This window comes from Setaria italica, chromosome III (assembly GCF_000263155.2).
Source record: "Setaria italica strain Yugu1 chromosome III, Setaria_italica_v2.0, whole genome shotgun sequence".
In the NCBI taxonomy this organism is placed as follows: domain Eukaryota; kingdom Viridiplantae; phylum Streptophyta; class Magnoliopsida; order Poales; family Poaceae; genus Setaria; species Setaria italica.
In genome coordinates this window covers 47077896-47090929 of record NC_028452.1, presented here as the reverse complement: position 1 = coordinate 47090929, position 13034 = coordinate 47077896, and the positions used below count along the sequence as shown (strand labels likewise).

Here is a 13034-nt window from a genome sequence, read left to right as displayed (position 1 = left end):
ACGATGATGCCACTTGTGATTTTTTCCATATTACCCTTACACTACTAGAAACTCAGCAATTGTCCCGAGGCTCAGTACCGGTTGCATTTTGACCCGGTACTAAAGGCCCTCATGCACATTAGTACCAGTTGAAGGCTTCAACTGGTACTAATGGTGACCTTTAGTACTGGGTGAAGCCTCCACCCAGTACTAAAGGGGCTCACAGGGGGCTCCTCGGAGACTAGCTATTAGACTCGATATTAATGCTCACATTAGTACCGGGTCAAAATGCAACCGGTACTGAGCCTCGGGACAATTGCTGAGTTTCTAGTAGTGTAAGGGTAATATGGAAAAAATCACAAGTGGCATCATCGTAATATAGTTATGACATCACTTTTCATTTTTGTATTTTCATTCTTCATTTTCATTTCTTTCTCACCTGCTATGCTTCTTCATTGTTGCTTTGGCATCCTGAGAAACACAAGAAATTTTGTTGCCTTAGCTTTCATTTTTTACGATTTTGAAGAGCTCTTTTACGGTATACAGTACTAGGCTATACTAGTGTTCGAAAAGAACTAGTATAAAAGCGATAAAAGAATGGAGAGAGGTAGCGCATGCATTTGAATATGTGATGATAGCAGCTTGTAGTATAAACTCAACACTGAGTTGGCAATGGGAAAGGGAGGTGGATCTACTGGATGTTGTCTGCGACCTCAGTAAACATTGCCATCAAGGATCATGTTTTAAGCCAGGTTTGCACGGGGTGTTTAGCCTTTTCATTCAGGAGCAAATGGCTTGACTTTGTGAAGAACACGCGATGGAAGCTGAATTTGGGTTAGTAACATCTGTAGCTGTAAGCATCCTGTGGCATCTTTGACAGGGAACTCCCTGGTTGTGTCAGCCATGTTGCGAATATCATGCTGGTCATCAAGTTGTATATATGGTGTGCAGATTAGTAACAGTGCATCAACCCGTTGCATTCTTGCTACAGTACATACACCAGTGTTCCATCGTTAACTCTCCAATTATTTGGGTTCCTTTTGTCTGACTCATGCGTCAAATTAATCTGCTATCTTCTGATATTTTGAAAATGAGAACGTGCATGTATACATGCCTTCACATGCTCTCTCTGTTTTCTTGTGGCGTGCAGTTTCTTCGGCGTTTTCAAATCAGAGTCTATGTACTAAGCATAACATAGATTACGAGTCACGTAACAAATTCAGGCCATCCGACTATAAGCAGATGAATCTAGCTAGGATCGCCGGATGGCCTGAGCTGATAATGCCTGTCGAAACACTCCTGTGGTGACTGATCCAGCGCTTGATACCGATCATTCCAACGCAATAGCTCTGCCGAACCAAGCGCAGCCGCTGAACCAAACGACTCCATATCACCAACCAGATCAGACCGATCAGGTTGTCACAGGAACAGAAACATCTCACGCTACATCCTCCTGCGCTGAACACTCCAAGTAGGCTCCAGCATCCAAAGCATTATCAATTTCTGAACACAGTATATTGAACATGGTAGGAACCTTTTTCCCAATGCCTCACATCCTTACTGCACGTATGAACATGAGATAAGTACGTCGTATAGCTAGGGTAGGGTTATCTCTGTAAATGTGAGTGCTCTCTTTTAATTTTGTTGTGTTCCGAGCTCAACTCTTTGCTCTCCCCTCATCGGTTGTCTGGTTTCTTTCCTGTGTTGAAATGCTTGGTGTGTTTCTAAATACGAAGAAGAAAGTAGACGGGAGAATAGCTCTATTTATGTGTATTTGACGAGCAGGTGATGGTGTACTGATAAGCTTGCGTTGTGGCAGCAGCTGCAAGCCTGCATTTCTTTTCATCTGCCAAGCACTCAAGTCGAGATTATACTGGAGACAGTACATGGGCACAATGCGAGCAATCGATGCCATTATACTTTGTCCTGTCCTCCTGGATATGGGTAATTTAGGCGTACGGCTTTGTCCTATAGATTGTTCAACTGAGCTCGAACCCGGGTTCTTGGTTACATGGTTCATTGTAGCTTTTTTCTGTAGGATTTGATATCAGTTGCATTTAAGAAGTAATGACAAGTTAGGAGTGTAGAACTACTCATTCTTAAATATCAACTTAGTCACAACCATTGCAGCGACCAAATGGGTAGCTGGTTAAACAAAGCAGTTTCCAGGGCTTGAGCTCGCCCACCAAAATGGCTCATCGCCGTCATCTAGTGCCCTTGGTTTGTTGGCTCTTTTCAATGAAATGGTTCAGGTGGATTACTTACCCTGTTTTTTCCTGTAGTATTAGTTGTGATCTTCTCGTAGCTACCAGAAAGAGTGAAGGGGGATTCTAAGGTTCCTAGAAGGCATTTTCTTCTTGTGCCATTTTGCTTATCCATCACATCTCATCCTTGAATATATAGTTGTACAATTTTCCCTTCTTGCTCGGTTCATAGGAATGGTAATTAGGGGGTATTTGGATAGCAGGTGCTAAATTTTAGCACCTATCACATCGGATGTTTGAACACTAATTAGGAGTATTAAACATAGTCTAATTGCAAAACTAATTGCACAACCCATAGGCTAAATCGCGAGACGAATCTATTTGAGGACCAATGGTGGTCACCCTTGAATGATGAGTGATTGACAATGTTGTGTTGTTTTGATGTTGCTCTTGGCTTGTGATGTGCAGGTGTAGGATGCGACGTGGCGGTCGACGGTGTGCGGTGAAGGTCAAGCGAAAGGTTCATGCCGATGGACCAAGGGCGGTGAAGGATGAACGCGAGTATGCTTGGACCGATGGACCCGAGGAGTCCGGGCGAAGTCACGGGCGGTCCACATGGTGCACGGAATGGCGAGAGGGCATGACAGGATGGAGACGGCGTCGGTCGAGTCAAGCGGGAGGCTTGGCGGAGGCCGGACACGCGTCAATGGATGGTTTGGGTGGTTTGGGCCTCAAAACCACCGCGCAGGCAGGTTTCCCGGTTTGGGCCTCAAAACCGGGGGCGAGCCCGGTGCGGCCGGAGCTTCGAGAAGGAGGGCACGTGGCGTCATCGCGAAGCTTGCGTCGAGGCGAAGCAAAGTCGTGAAGGCGGCGGGTCCGTCCGATGCGCGGATAAAAACTTGGACCAAAATACCCCTGCGTGGGTAGTTATCTTAGTTGTAGCTGTAGGGTAGTATAGTCTTTCGTCCTGGACTATAAATAGGGATGGGGGCTGGTTATTTCAGCACCTCTTTGCTTAGCAACTCATTATCTTTTAGCTTAGAGGGTAGTCATGTGCTTAAAGTGAGAGGAGAGAGGGAGATTAGAGAGTGATTACTCTTTTCTCTTTATTTCTTCATATTTAGTGGGTGGATGAAGGGAGGAGGCTAGTCCTCATCTTGTATAGAAGATGTTCTCGTGATTTAGCTTTGTTTGTTGTCTCAAATCGTGCTAAATCTTTGATTCCCGAGCATTTTTCTTTTTCTCTATTTTCGGAACTATTTTTGGGAATTTTCGTTCATCATGTTTGAGCCCGAATCTCGTAAGATTAGTTGAAGGGAAATGTTGCTAGAACCTTGGAGAGCATCTTTGATATGATCCACTTTCAAATCCTTCACGAATCCGGTTTGATTTTGAGTTTTTCCCAAATCATGTTCTTGAGTTAGGGTTTCTGTTTTCTCCAAAATTAGTGATGAATTCTTGAGCTTTTCAGGATTAGTTTCATGGATCTATTTGCCCTTAGGGTATTGCATCCTTGTCTCAAGTTTCATCTCGATTCATGAAGATTTGAAAGAGAATTTCTCGTTCGAAGTCGGAGGTGTTGTTCTCGGTGTTCTTGCTGTTCTTCGTTGTTCCTGTGTCTGTTCGTGCGTCGTCTTTTCTCTTGCGCAGGAGGCATCGGGCAGCTCACGTGCACGGGACACACGCGTGCCAGCAGTGAAGCAGATCAGAGCAAGGAGGCGGCCCAGCAAGCAGCAAGAGCTGCGGCCCAGGTGCGTGTGCAGCAGGCCAGCAAGCAGCGGTCCACGCAGCAGCATTTGTGGGCCGGCAGCGCAACAGGCCACCAGGCCGCACGACCACGGGCCGTACGGCAAGGCAACTCTGGTCTAGCAGTTCAGGTAAGTAGCGCAAGCATCAGGTAGTGCCATTTTGCCTTGAAGGGTTGCTTTCTAGCTACAGTGATTAATGATTGGAGTAATCATTAGTTCTTGCATGCTTTTTGCGCTGTAATAACCCATGATTGTTTGATCTGTTAATCCTAACACTTATTCACCTGCTTGAGTATTTAACGTGTCTTATCACTTGCTAATCATGCTTAGTTCCTTAAATTAATCTTCTATGGCAGTTAGTTAATCACTACTTGTTTAGCTACTTTACATGATATATCTTTTGCTAATCAAGTCTAGTAGTTAATTATTTTATTGTCTCTTTTGCTAATCACGCCTAGCACTTTAGATTAATCTTTTTCTCTTGCTTGCTTAGTTGAGTGATTAGCTAGTAGTGATCTTGGTTAATCGTGTTTTGAGCAAACTTGTTAGAATCATTTTATGTCTTGTTTCCGCTGTGATTTGTGTGTCTCTTATCGTTCCTAGGGTGAGCTAGTCACGAGTTGACTTGCGTCATCTTGACGATTGAACGCACCGTGTGCTTTGGGGTTGCGTTTGGGACATAGGCCTTGTTTTCGTTGAGAATTTTTATAGGCTCCCATTCACCCCCCCTCTGGTCGCCCTTTCGGTCCTTCACTATTAAGCCTAATTAATCCATCATTAGCGAATGGTTACTGTAGCACCACATTGTCAAATCAAGGACTAATTAGGCTTAATAGATTCGTCTCGCGATTTAGCCTAGGAGTTGTGCAATTAGTTTTGTAATTAGGCTATGTTTAATACTCCTAATTAGTGTCCAAACATCCGATGTGACACGTACTAAAATTTAGCACATGCCTCCCAAACACCCCCTTACACAACAAATCCCATCTTGCATGTCTGAAAAGAAAATGTCATATCTGAAGCCATGCCAAATTATGTTTAAAATCATTGTGTTTGAATTTAAAGTTAACGACAAAGGTTTTAAATGGAGTTGATTGCCATCGGTAGTAGGTTGGTGTTTTTATTGGAATCAAGCAGAAGTCCAGAGGATCAGGTCAGTACGTATTTCGGATGAGCATCAAGCAGGCATGCAACTTTATGAAGTTGCATTCCAGGATCAATGTGCTCCTTTATCCACGACGAGGAATATACAACAAAGCATTGATTCTAGCTAGTCGCAAGCAAGTTATTAGGGTAGGCTAGCTAGAGATGATACCTGACATTTGTTCGTACTAGTGTTACCTGAATCAAAAGCGAAGTAAGGGTGCAGTCTATACAGCTCATAAGGCCTGGTCCTGAATATCGGATAGGTCAATCAAAGTGTAGCACAGTGTGTCCGACAAAACTGGCCCACCAATACGGATGAAATATGTGCCCTCTAGTCAACCTCACATGCCCAATAATCCTAATACGCTGACCTTGGACTCGCACCAAATTGTTTGCTGCCACGTTTTCATGCATGTGCGCACACGGTTGCAGAAGCAACTAGGTTCATGATGATCTTGGTTACCTGAATTCAATCGAGTCTTAAGAGAAGCACATGAATGAGTAATATATATGCATACACGGATGTATTTAGTAGTCAAACAACGTAACCTCCTTTAAATGCTACGAAACACAAGCTTTACCGGCCCATACAACCCGGGCTATGCAAAGGGTACGAACACCAGCAGATTTAATATGTGGATGTAGGCTTGGGCTGGTCTAGCTTAAGTCTAAGCCTGGTCATAACCAGGGATTAGGATTTCGTTTTGTGAATTTTTTTGGTCACCATCGAAAACACCGAATTTCATGAAATTTTAGCTGAAATTTGAACTAGGAAGTGTGTCTTTCATTGACAGTAATTTTGGTCACCACCGAAAAGACTAAAATTTTGATCACTGGTAACTATAATCCAGGCAACCAAACACGATAAGGAGCAGCAAGTCAGCAACACATTAGGTCAAGAGTATGGTATCCATTGCAGATAAGCCATGTTTGGATCGAGTGGAGATTGTGACAAGCTGTCATCGTAGCTTCTTCTTTAGCACACAAGCTACACCTCCTTTTGTATCCGAAAAGGCGATGGACAGTTACATATGTGACAGCCCAGTTAGCAAGGTTTTATTGACGCCCATCAAATAAAGGTTGGTTGTGGATGTTTCAATGCTGCTCAGTGCTCAGTGAAAATGTTACTGTATTCAAGTTTCACATCGGGAAGAAAGAAACTGGATTCGCAGAAACTGTCCTCGTCATTAAAAACCGGACAACTATTCCGTTCAGTGTGTGAGTGCCTGAATGCATCGCCCAAGAAAGAGGCTGAACATGCAGAAGATGCCGGGAAGCGCTCTGTCGTGTTGTGTCTATACCTTGGAGAGAGCGCCACGCACATGTATCACAATCACAGTGCATGGCGCAACCGAACAGGAGCAAACAGGAGCAAGTTGGATACTGACTACCACCGCACCTTCAATTGTGAGCCATGTTGGTAGTGGTCGAGAGATGGGATTCGAGCTGCTGCAGGAGCTGGGATTGTCATGTGGCCAGAGCTGGCGCTACCGTACCGGACGGGGGCGTTTGGCAACCTGCTCCAGCGTAGCCAGGATCATGGGCAAACCCAGCCAAGCCGTGGGATGCAAATATTTTGTTTGGCAAATCCGCATCCCGTAGGCTAGGTCCAACAAAAATTTTGTTCGGTATTGAATGTGTTCACTGTGTATCTGGCCCATGGTGGAGTTACCACCCACCTCTCCTTCCTCTCTGTGCCGCCGACGCACACTGCCCGCCGTGGCCTCGACTTGCGGCGCGCCACCGCGTCCGCCGCTCGCCCGGCCGTCTATGTCTTCGCCCTCCGAGGCCCTAGTCCTCCACATGCTGCCGCATGCCCCGCCAGACGCTCGCAGGCCCCTCGCCTAGTCATCAGTTCTAAAGGCATCACACCTCTTCTTCTCCCAATCATCACTTTTCTTCCTCAACTTTCTCTGATCTTGAACTGCGCATGCATATGTGTGCGTTGGCTGCCGGGTCCCACATTGGAAGAGGGAGGTGAAGGTGGTGCTATTCGAGCACATGCTCTGGATGCAGGGGAACGCGCACACGCCGTTGGAATCCTTCGACGAGCTCAGTACTATGTTTGCTGAGTGTTGTCGAGCAGCCACTGCTCCCGGTCCGCCTGCCGGAGCTGGAGGCTTCTTGAATTTTGAAGCCGGCGATGGTAAATCAGTCTGCAATTCCTCTATTTTGAGTAGGATTAGAGTAGGAGAAACCATTGTTAATCGCCATGTCGGTAATCCCTAGCTTAATAACTATTACTTTGTCTTGCGCATTGTTGCATAATTTCATTCGATTCGTCTCTTGAATCGAACTTGTTTCTTACCCAATTTGAGATCTAAACCTTGAATTGAACTTTCCCTCGTTCACTTCAAGCTCCTCGTTGTCTGATTGAACTTATTCCACTGAGGAGCTCTGGCTCCACGGCTGCAACTGGATTGAACCGCGAAGCAGCAGCGCTCGGTGACGCGCTGCTGGCGGCGGTTGCGCTCGCGATGCTGAAGGTTGGGGACCCTAATGTGGACTTCTTCGAGATGGCAGCGAGCTTTGGCCTGAGTGGCTGCCGAGCTCACCACGGCACTCTCACCCAAGTCCGTCGCTTCTGCGGCTACGGCATTGCCTCCGCCCTCCTGTCACCGCTCCCTGCCACGGGCTCCGCTCGAAATCTTTTGCGTGCCGCTGCGGCTTGCATCCGCCGCTTGCCCTGTCGATGCTTGCATCCGCTGCGCCCGCCATCACAGCACCCGCCGCTAGCCACCCATTGACCTACCGATTCATGTGCTGGCGAGTGATGGTGGTTGAGAAAAAGAAGCACCGGAGGTCACGATAACCCCCACGAGCGCATCGCCTCAGCCTGCGCCGCATGGAACGGTCCATTTTTACGTTCCATGCGATGCAAGTTGCTCCACCCTTTTTGCATCTCGCGGGCCTGGCCCAACACTCTGACCAGGCTACCGAACATGCCTACTTGTAGCCCATCAGCCTGGTTAGAGGTCCATACAAGCTACCAAACGGACTTGATCCAGTGCTCACCTATGGCCCACGCGGCGGATGAGCTAGCCCTAGCCGCCATGCTTGAGCTCCGCCGCACCATTCCAATTCGCAACTTCTGCTGACCCGTGTGCGGTCGCCGAACTGTGCGGCTCCATCTGCAGGGAGATCACACACCGCTCGGGTTGCAGTCGGAACACAAAATCCACATGCTACATCCTCTGATGGTGAACTCTCCAAGTAAGCTCCAGCACCCAGCACATTATCTATCGCTAACCAGGATCTGACGGGTACTCTGGGAGACTTTTTCCCAATGCCTCTCATCCTTACTGCACATAAGAACAGGATTATCTTGCTGTAAATTCGCGTGATATCTTTATGTTGTGTTTTTCTAAGCTTCAACTCTTTGCTCTCCGCTCGTCCTCAGGCTTCTTTCCTGTGTTGCATTGCATTGGAGCATTTTCATATATGAAGAAGAAATTAGACGGGAGAAGAGATATAAGTGGGTGGTTTATTGATAAGGTTGTGTCAGCAGCTGCAATGCTTCTCAACTGCCAAGCACCGACAGTCCAGTTTGTACTGGAGATAGGACCGGAAGTAAATTAAAGTGAAAAATGTAAATATGTTGTTTAGGCACATGTACACGATGGAAGCACGGTGGTCATTATGGTAGTGTGATGTATCACTATCACCACGTATGCTTCAAACTTCTGAGCGCTGTGGGATTTGAGCTTAGTTGCATTTAAGAAATAATGACAATTAAAAGTAGAAGTGCAGAACCAAATCTTAGATCAACTTAGGCTCCGTTTGGCAGCAAGAATCGGAGAAACGCTGCAAAACGTTGCAATCGAGAAACGTTTCAACGAGAATCACCGAGAAACGATTCTATCTTTCTGGCTTGTCGAGTGAAACGGCAAGAAGGTGGTTTCTGAAGGTGGTTTCTCGTGATTCTGATTCTTCCTTTCTTATCTACTCTTTTATTTAGAAATATTTATACTGATCCTCTTAAAGTGCAATAATTTAAAATGGATGGCATTTGTATCGTTCTTCATCCAAAAAAATTCTCAATATTTTTGGTAAACCTATCCATTTATATAATTTCATACAAAATAATGTTTTTTACCAACCTTTCAAGAATCTGAATCCAAGCCTTTTAGCCAAACGATTCTACAGTGTGATTCTGATTCATCGGAGAAATGTTTCTTGAGAGAATCTGAATCCAAAATATTTTTGTGAGAATCTGGATCCATACCAAACACACCTTTAGTCACGACCCCTGCACTAAATGGGTACAGGTTACAGCTACTGCCCCTTGATGACGAGTGAATGAGCAGGAATTGGAACACAAACATTTTTAGGGTCTGTTTGTTTGCCCTTGCTTATTTTAGGGACTAAAACTTACTTATTTTGAGGACTAAAGTTTAGTTCCCCCTATCGGTGTTTTATACCCGATAACCTACCGAGGGGGTACCCAAGCTAGTAGATTGGTTGGTGGGGAACGCCGGACCTGGAACTTGAACGTAAAAGTGAGGACACAAGACACGAATTTATACAGGTTCAGACCGCTGGAATAGCGTAATATCCTACATCATGTTTGGGGTGTAGTATATTGCGTCCTGCGCTTGGGTGTTGCGTAGCCTGATTGTTGGCTATTGATGATGGTTCTGAGGGTTCTGAGCTACCGATCTAGGTACCCCTGCCCTCATTTATATACTCCAGGGGGCAGGATTACTAGTTGGTTACAAGCAGGAGTTCTAATAGGATTACATGGTATGAGTCCTAATAGGATTATGGTGGAATCCTAGTAGGAGTCCGTCTTCTTCCTTCCTTGTGGGTACTGGGGATCTATCCCCGATAAGCCTCCGAGCGTTTCATAGCTGAATGCAGCAGTCTTCGAGTACTTTTAAGATCCTTGCCGAGTAGTTTTGGTGCTCTTTGAGTACTTTGTCTGGCTGAATCTTCAAAGTTTCTCGAAGATACCATAAGGCTATGGTGTGCTCAAAGCCTTGATCATCTTGATATTGTAGTCTTCATATATAGAGAGTAGCAAAAGTCGCACTCCATATGGAGTAGCCCCGAGCCTTAGGTTGAATTGAAAAATCAGGCTGAAGGTCAATAAAATCTTGAATTTTTTTTCTTTGTCTTGAAAAAAAAATCAATTGTTGGGTGTAGCCTATCAGCCCCCGAGCCTTGGATTGATTGAATAATCAATTTAGGGATCTTGAATCTGCATGCAAGTCATCATCCGAGTAGTTTTGCGGCGTTCAGCCCCCGAGCTTATATGCTAGGTGGACCGTGTAAGCCACGTCAAGTAGTTATTGACGCTTAGCCCCCGAGCTTGGAAGCTATCTAAACCATTGGAAGTATTTTCAAGTAGTAATTGACGCTTAGCCCCCGAGCCTGGGAACTAGCGGAGCCTTTGGAGGTACGCTAAGTGTCTTCGAGCATCATCACCGAAGCTTGACCTGAAAGAAAAGATGCGTACATTATGTAGCATATTTGTAGAATATTGAAACTATTGAAATTTATTCAGCGATCAAAAAAGGTTTTTTGTCATGCTCTTATTTTAGCTATATCTCTCCCGAGTACTTAGCCTGTTACGTTTAGACTCTCAACCTCCGTTAGCTGCAGCCACTGCGTGGCGAGATCTTTGTCTCTTGTACGCGTACGGGCACTGCCATTTGCATAGCTAAGATCTTTGTCTCGTGTATGTGGGCTGGCACTTAGGCGTGATAGATGTACCTAAGGCTTTCACGAATTAAGGCGTGTTCTGCTCAAGGAGATTATCAATGGCTAAGAGAAGAGATAAGTAGCTAGCATTGCGATAAAAAGAGAGCGCGATTGCCTTCAAGAGTTTGCTGCCCTCCGGCGAGTCGTTTGGCTTTCAGTTTCTTCAATGACGTTGGCAGATAATTCATCTTATGAGACATCATCTAGGTGATGCTCTCGTTGGGGGGTTCTTGGTTGATGTTGTTCACCTTCTTTCTCGTTTGTGATTAAAGTGAAGAGTTCTCTTTCTAGAGTATAGCTGCCAGAGCTTGAGGTGATGACTTCTGTGGAACCATTTTCTTCGTAGATTGGTGATAAGGGTGTTCCTTCTTGATATGGTAGGATCTTAAGGTTGGCGATTAGCCGTGACCCATTATCCTGGTCATGGAAGGATGGCTTCATACCTGGCCAGTAGACGAATCTGCCTTGAGGAGTTGAGGTAATCACCAGGCCCTGCTGCGGTCCTGATAAAGGAATTTCTTCGATGGAATTCGAGTAGAAGTTGAGGTTGTGGTCTTCAATCATCTCTAATCCGGATTGTGACTTGGATGGAGTTGCTTGATAAACCAAAGTCATGTTTCGGAGTCCAAACAGGAATTGACTTGAAGTTTGATTCGGTCTACACGATGGCTTGTTTGCCTGCTTGTGGGAGCCAGTCTGAGTTGTTGTAGAGTCCAAGTTGTACTCGAGCTCGCTGTTTGTCAGATTGAAAATTTTGCTGAGTTTCTCGACAAAATCCTCCATAGCTTGTCGATGAAGGGTGATGTCGATTTGCTTCTTCTCCGAGGCCTTTGCGATGTAGCGGTGAAAACCTCCAGCGTCGTCGGCGATGCAGACCCAGGAGCCGAAGACGAACGTCGCGCCTGCTATGAACATGATCGCAGGCTTGATGATGACTTGAGCCATCGAACTCGCCTGGAGAATTTTTGGCAACCTCCCCTACCTGGCGTGCCAGCTGTCGGTGTTTTATACCCGGCAACCTACCAAGGGGGTACCCAAGGTAGTAGATTGGTTGGTGGGGAATCGCCGGACTTGAAACTTGAAGGTAAAAGTGAGGACACAAGACATAGATTTATACAGGTTCGGGCCGCGGAGTAGCGTAATACCCTACATTCTATTTGGGGTGTAATATATTGCGCCCTGCGCTTGGGTGTTGCGTAGCCTAATTATTGGCTATTGATGATGATTCTGAGGGTTCTGAGCTGCCGATCTAGGTACCCCTACCCTTCTTTATATACTCCGGGGGCAAGATTACTAGTTGGTTAGAAGGAGGAGTCCCAGTAGGAATACATGGTTTGAATCCTAGTAGGATTATGGTGGAATCCTAGTAGGAGTTCATCTTCTTCCATCCTTGCGGGTACTTGGGACCTATCCCCGACACCCCCTGTTTGGTTCTAGGGGCTAAACAGCATTTAATGTCCTATACAATGACCACATTGCCCCTAATCAGGTATTCACTAAAGCTTAGTCAAGCCATCCCTCACCAGAGAGGAATTTGCCCCAAGCTTCAAGCAATTCCAATCGTAACCCAAATTATTCATCTACGCCGGCAATTTCAAAGCCCGGCGCCGGCAGATGATCCGGCCGCCGCTGCATTTGGCACCCACACTCGCCCGTGCTACTCCGCAGCATCATTGCCTCGGCCGTGCCATGGCCCCCCAACCGAGCACCGAGCACCCCATGGGTTCAGCTCCACCACGGCCTGAGCCTCCACCACCTACTGCCGGCGCTGCCCTTCCACTAGCCCCCCGGGCTTTGCCTCCATGGTCTTGCGGAGCTCGCCACCGCTTGTTGGTTTGCTGTTGCCGTTAGCGACCGAGGTGGCTGGGGCCTAGGCCGGACTCGCCTTCTTCCTATCTGGTGAATCGCCGCCCGCCACCACGTCTGCGTGCATGGTAGCCGGGGGTTTCGGCTTCCCCATAGCACCTGACTTGACGCCTCACGGCGGTGACGGGCTGTCTGTCTTCACCGGCGCGACGCCCGTGCATGTCTCTATGCTCCGGCCACCACCGGCGGAGGAGTGCGGGTGTATTGCAGGGTGCGGCAGCGGCGGGAGGGGGGGAGGGGGGACGGGTGGTGGCGGCGGGAGGGGATGGCGCAGGGTGCAGCGGCGGTGGGGATGGCACAGGGTGCGGCGGATCTTGGGAGGACGGGTGCGTTCGACGGTGGCAGGGATGGCGCATGGGTGGCGGCGGGGGGGGGGGGGGGGGAAACC

General features: G+C 47.0%; 1 long non-coding RNA gene across 1 annotated transcript; it reads left to right on the top strand.

The window, feature by feature from the left end:
• The first annotated feature begins 3136 nt into the window (after positions 1-3136).
• LOC111256688 lies at positions 3137-6713 on the top strand. The gene is made up of 2 exons (XR_002676870.1): positions 3137-4060; positions 5929-6713. It is a non-coding gene; the product is annotated as an uncharacterized LOC111256688 (long non-coding RNA).
• The last annotated feature ends 6321 nt before the right edge of the window (positions 6714-13034 follow it).